General features: G+C 42.0%; 1 pseudogene; it reads right to left on the reverse strand.

Moving 5' to 3' along the window:
* Positions 1-4239: 4239 nt before the first annotated feature.
* On the reverse strand, positions 4240-4944 carry LOC126011796 (mortality factor 4-like protein 1; annotated as a pseudogene).
* Positions 4945-6132: the final 1188 nt, after the last annotated feature.

The following is a 6132-nucleotide window of genomic DNA, read 5'->3' on the forward strand; positions in this document are numbered from 1 at the left end:
CTGAAAACAGATGAGTGACTAAAGAAATGGTGGTACATCTACACAATGGAGTACTATGCAGCTGTTAGGAAAAATGAAGTCATGAAATTTGCCTATACATAGGTGGAGTTCTTATCCCTAGTATATAAGAGTTGTTTCTATACAAAATATTTCCCCATTTTAGTGTACCTATGCAAAAAGGAACAATGCCATATTATATTGTTGGTGCATTAAGGGGTAAAAATGGCATGCTCTCTTCTCTTCTTTTTTAATTTTTTTCTTTCTATTTTTTCAATAACTTTGCTCTCACCAGAAACAAATGCATTATGGTCAACCATGTGATGCATTTTTTTAAAAAAAGAAAGTAATAAAGTAAAAAGAAACAAAAATGTGCAAGGATGCTAACTTGAGGACCTGACTTCATGGAGGAAGTAAATTAATGAACCTTAGGCCAAACTGCTCCAGATTTCATATCAGTGAGGGGGAAAAACCTTCGAGTTTGCTTGAATATCTATTGTTTACTCACCATCACACAAATGGCTGTGTAAGAAATCATCCTAAAAGTTGATTTAAGAGAAAAAAAGAAAGTTGCGTTAGCCCCTGAATTTGGTTGTCAATTTGGTTTAGTTGGGAAGTACTCAAGGAAGAAGCATTCTCTTCCATATCTGTGGTCAGGTGGTGATGTACAGTAGTGTATTTGAAAGAAGATTTACATTTGAGTGTTAGTTGCTGGGAATCTAGGAAGAAGGAAGATATGGGGTGAGGCTGCTTGCACTCGCAGCAATACTTGGTGATAACAGCCCAAAGATAGGCATATTTGAAGTGTGGTCATACTGGTTTTCCCAAGGGAATTTAAGAGAGGTGATGAGACAGGCCCATAGGAAAAACTCGGTGATAGAGGCAGCAGGCATGGCTTCAGTAGGGTGGCAGCTTGACCTGTCATCTTTTCTAGAGATGGCCAGCTCTTTGTTGCATGGGCTGGTGTACCCAGAATCTTTCATGGCTTGGTTTCCATCTCATTTGAGAAGAGTGAGTTTATGAATCTGGCCTGAAATTGCCTTTGTGGGTGTGGTTATGGGTGCCAGGCTTCCTAAAAGAAGGAAGGTATGGAGGGAGGGTACCTAAATTTGCTCCAAAAAGCCCTGGTGATATCAGCCCCCAAACTGGCATACCTGAAGTTTGGTCAAGTTGGTGTCCCCATATAAATTGATTTTTAACAAGGAAACTGACTGTACTGACACTATTTTTTGTTTGTTTGTTTGTTTGTTTTTGGGTCACACCCAATGATGCTCAGGGGTAACTCCTAACTGTGCACTCAGAAAACGGTCTTGGCTTGGAGGACCATATGGGGTGCAAGGGGATCAAACCAAGATTTGTCTTAGGTCAGCTGCCTGCAAGGCAAATGTCCTACTGTTGAGTCACTGCTCCAGCATAGATACTGACACTATTAGCATGAAAAAATCTTTCAACAAATGGTGTAGAGATAACTGGAAGCTACATATAATATACTTAAGTTAGACTTTTGCCTCATACAAAATTAACTCAGAATGGTTCAAGGATCTAACAGTAGGAATTAAAACTACAAAACTAACAGAAGAAAGCATAAGGATATATTTTCATAATTTTACACTTTACAAAGGAGTCTTAAAGGTTTCACTTGAGCATAAACATATGAGTAGTAATGGGGAGCAGGGGTCAAAGGGATTCAGGTATGTAGGCTAGTTAAGAAATGATAGAGCTAAATATCCAAACCACCATCAACACCACTGAAATCAGGAGACACAATTTTAACAACTGAAACTAAAAAGGTGTCTGTCAACTTGCCATGCTGTGGTAGAGAATAATATAAGATGGAACCTGGAGAAGAGAATTTGACATAGTTGGTGGGATTGGTGTTGAAATAATGTATTTCTAAAACTCAACTATGAATGACTGTGTAAATAAGTGTTTTAATTAAATTTTTTAAATTTTTAATTAAAAAATCCTCTTCTCTCCTCACTTCTCCCCTCTTCTCTCCTCCCCTCTCCTCACTTCTCCTCTCCTCTCTTCTCCTCCCCTATCCTCTCTTCCCCTTCTTCCCCTCCCCTCTCCTCTCCTTCCCATTCCCTCCTCCCCTCCCCTCTCCTTCCCATTTCCTCCTCCCCTCCCCTCCCCTTTCCTCCTCTCTCCTCCCTCTCTTCCCCTCTCCTCTCCCCTCCTCTCCTCTCTTCTCCCCTCCCCTCTCCTCCCCTTTCCTCCTGTCTCCTCCCTCTCTTCCCCTCTCCTCTCCCCTCCTCTCCTCTCCTCTCTTCTCTCCTCCCCTCCCTCTCCCCTCCCCTTTCCCCTCCTCCTCTCTCCTCCCCGTTTCTCCCCTCCCCTCATTTCCAGTCTCTTGCCTCTTCTCTTTTCACTTCTTCTTTCTCCCCTCCTCTCCTCTGCCCTCCCCCTACCCTACCCTCTCCTCTCCTCTCCTTCCTTCCCTTCCCTTCCCTTCCCTTCCCTTCCCTTCCCTTCCCTTCCCATCTCTTCTCTTCTCTTCTCTTCTCTTCTCTTCTCTTCTCTTCTCTTCTCTTCTCTTCTCTTCTCTTTCTTCTTCTTCTTTCTCTTCTCTTCTCTTCTCTTCTCTCCTCTCCTCTCCTCTCCTCTCCTCTCCCCTTACCCTCCCCTCCCCTCCTCTCTTCTCTTCTCTTCTCTTCTCTTCTCTTCTCTTCTCTTCTCTTCTCTTCTCTTCTCTTCTCTTCTCTTCTCTTCTCTTCTCTTCTCTTCTCTTCTCTCCTCTCCTCTCTTCTCCTCTCCTTCTTCTCCTCTCCTTCCTCTCCTCTCCTTGCCCCTCCCCTCTCTTCTCATCTCTCCTCACTTCTCCACTCCTCTCCACTCCTCTCCTCTCCACACTTCTCCTCTCCTCTCCCCTCCTCTCTTCTTATATCTCCCCTCCTAACCTTCCTCTCCCAATCCCTCCCCTTCCCCATCTACCCTCTTCTCCTCTCCTCTCTTCTCCTTTCCTTTCTCTTTTCCTTTCTCACTCCTCTTCTCCTCTTCTCTCTCCCCTCTCTTCCTTTTATCTTCTATCTCCCCTCTCCTCTTCCCTCCTCTCCTCTCTTCCCACTCTTCTCTCCCCTCCTCTGTCTGTCCTCCCTCCTCTCCTTTCCTCTTCTCTTTTCTTTGCTTCTTTTATTTTTCTTTCCTTTATTTTCTTTTTCCTTTCCTTTCCTTTTCTTCTCTTCTTTCCTTGAATACCCTCAGGGTGTTCTTGTAAAAAGAATTTCAGTGTCTGCTTTGGGAAATCTGTTCCAAGAACTGCTGGTATTAAAACAAACAACATGCTCATACTGATAAGCTACATATATTTTTAAAAATCCCCATTGAAAACAAATAAGAAAGAATTTCTTTTAAGACTACTCAAGATTTCTTTTTTGTTTGTTTGTTTTTGTTTTTTTGGGCCACACCCGTTTAAAGCTCAGGGGTTACTCCTGGCTAAACACTCAGAAATCGCCCCTGGCTTGGGGGGACCATATGGGATGCCGGGGGTTCAAACCACAGTCCTTCCTTGGCTAGCGCTTGCAAGGCAGACACTTTACCTCTAGTGCCACCTCTCTGGCCTCTACTACTCAAGATTTCAAATTCAATGATGCATAATTTAAAATAGACACACCTATAAAATAACAAAAACTAAGCGACTATCAGAAAATATGCTGTGCATGTAGTTTTTTGCTAAATCATTTTTCTTTGAATCTTAAAGAAAACATTTATTGAAAATCTGAAAAACGATTCCTAAAAGATTGTCCCAGAAAACTACAGCTACACAAGACATTGCATCTGTCATGGCAAAACGTGTATTGCCACAAACACAAGCATAATGAAATAAGCCACTGTTCTACAATCTGAGCAAAGGTATAATGCTTAAGGAACACTATGAAGGACTTGCAACAGGTGGGCACTTTAATGATCATTAAAAGGAGAAAAAAGGACCACAGTGGGTGCAAGGGTTCAGGTATATTCACTAAACTGAACCTTTGGCAATAGCAATCAGAGCATTTGCTGTAAAACTTTAACACATAATATCAAAGTGCATAGTGTCAAGAGAATAGGGCCACCAATATTCACAAGCTGCTTTGACAACCAGTCAATGAAATACTACAGTATATCTCTTCACCATCTATCACTAAATATACTGGTAGCAACTTTAAACTTTAAAAAGAAAGAGAACAAAGGAGCTATAACCCCTTTTCTTTTCTGAGCTTAAACTCAAACAAACATTGATTTTGTTATATGTCAACATTTTTAAAGAACTAGTGTTCCAAAGATCCCAAACAACGTGAGTGAGTGAGTGCTCATACACCGTTTTCTGGTGATACTCGGGAGGTGCCACTTCATAATCATTGGCAAGTACTTTAGAAAACCATAAAGGTAACTCAGTAATAATCAAGGCTCTTCTCATCCAAGGTGTATAGGCCAACATTGTTCCAATTCTTACAAACAATCTCAGCAGGTGTGGTGCATCATCTGCCTGGGGTATCAGGAGGGTCTGCCAGGATTTCAGCATATTGTGGTCTCTCAAATTTGTACAGAGCAGCTGAGTAGCCAACATCACATTGAAGTATCTTTTTAATCACTGCCACAACTTCATCAACAGCATACTCCCTATAATATGTATTTCCATATAATAATTTTCCAATAATTTGCATAATTGCTAATAATTTGCATAATCTTCTAGAATGGAATCCACATTTTTGGAAGGTGAGAGTAGAGAGATAGAAGAACTGTTTCTGTTGAGTAATTACATCTCACTCATCAATCAGCCATCGTTTTAGTTCTTCAGGAATTTTTACTTTAATTTCAACTCAGTTCATGGAGGTCTCTTCATTTTCAACTGTAAGAGTTACTAGGGCTCTTTTCTTCCAGAAAGGCAAAACTGTCTCTGGTCCTGGTATTGTCTCGGGTACTGCCACCATCTCCATTCCCAGGAGGTTTTTTGTCTGTTCTTTTTTGTTTTCACTTTGAAATTTGTCTTCTTTTCTTTTTTTTGTTCTGTTTTGTTTTGTTTTTGTGTCATACCCGGCAGCGCTCAGGGGCTACTCCTGGCTCTGCACTCAGAAGTCACTCCTGGCAGGCACGGGGGACCATATGGGATGCCGGGATTAGAACCACTGTCTGTTCAAATCAACTGTGTGCAAGGCAAATGCCGTACCGCTGTGCTATCTTTCTGGCCTTTCACTTCGAAATTTTTCTGTTACAGTCCAGATGTCTTTTTTCCTGGGGCAGCCTCTCTTAGTTTCCCCTCTGCAAACTGCTTCTCGTTAGCTGTTTGAAGTTCTTGCTGTTTCTGCAGCTTGGGAAGAATGAGTTCCAGAAAACAGTGCTCACCAACCTACAGAAACATTTGTTTGTCCTTTATGGCAATCTTTACTCTTGCTTCATAAAGAAGAGGCCCATAAAAACACAGAACTCTCTCTCCTAGAATTTTGGCTTCTGGTCCTGCTTGGTCTCCACTTATAAGTGGTTTGGTGCACCTCCTGATCCCGAGGCCCGATGACACCCCCTACTCGCCACCCCACCCAGAGCCGAGTCAGCCGTTAAGTCAGCCTCTCTGGCTCTCCATCTCAGGCGCGCCTTGCTAAATCATTTTCCCCTAGCTTGTCTGCTAAGGCACCACGATCATGAGAGACTAAAGAGGGTCAGAGAGCCCAACATCATGTGCTAACAACACATTAGTAGGGTCATTAACTTTTTGAAGGGCACATGCTAAAAGTACTCTGCAGTGAGGAGCTATTTAAGCTCACTTCAGACCTTTCTCTAGGAGCCCTCTTGGCTACTTCCAGGTCTCTGGAAATATGAAGAAGGAGCTCAAAATCGCTGTCTCCAAAAATAGAAATGTGTCCATAGATGAGCAAAGGGCCTTGATCATCTGGTACTTGTTGATGATTAAGATTCCAGCTTTTCATCAGAGACTCAAGGAAGATCTCTGGAGAAGTCTTCATTAGCCTGTGAATGACTATGGTAGGAGAGAGTTCTCTTTCCAATATCCACATTTTTAAGAATTTCTCTAATGTTCACTAATCCTTTTTAAGGGGCTCAAAATCTGTAAACACTAGAGTGTTATAACAGCTAAGGTTTCATTATTTGCCCCTTCAAGACCAATTATGAGAGACAATGATTGGTAAGAGAAAAAATAGG

The sequence above is a fragment of the Suncus etruscus genome, chromosome 6 (assembly GCF_024139225.1).
Source record: "Suncus etruscus isolate mSunEtr1 chromosome 6, mSunEtr1.pri.cur, whole genome shotgun sequence".
NCBI classification, from domain to species: Eukaryota; Metazoa; Chordata; class Mammalia; order Eulipotyphla; family Soricidae; genus Suncus; species Suncus etruscus.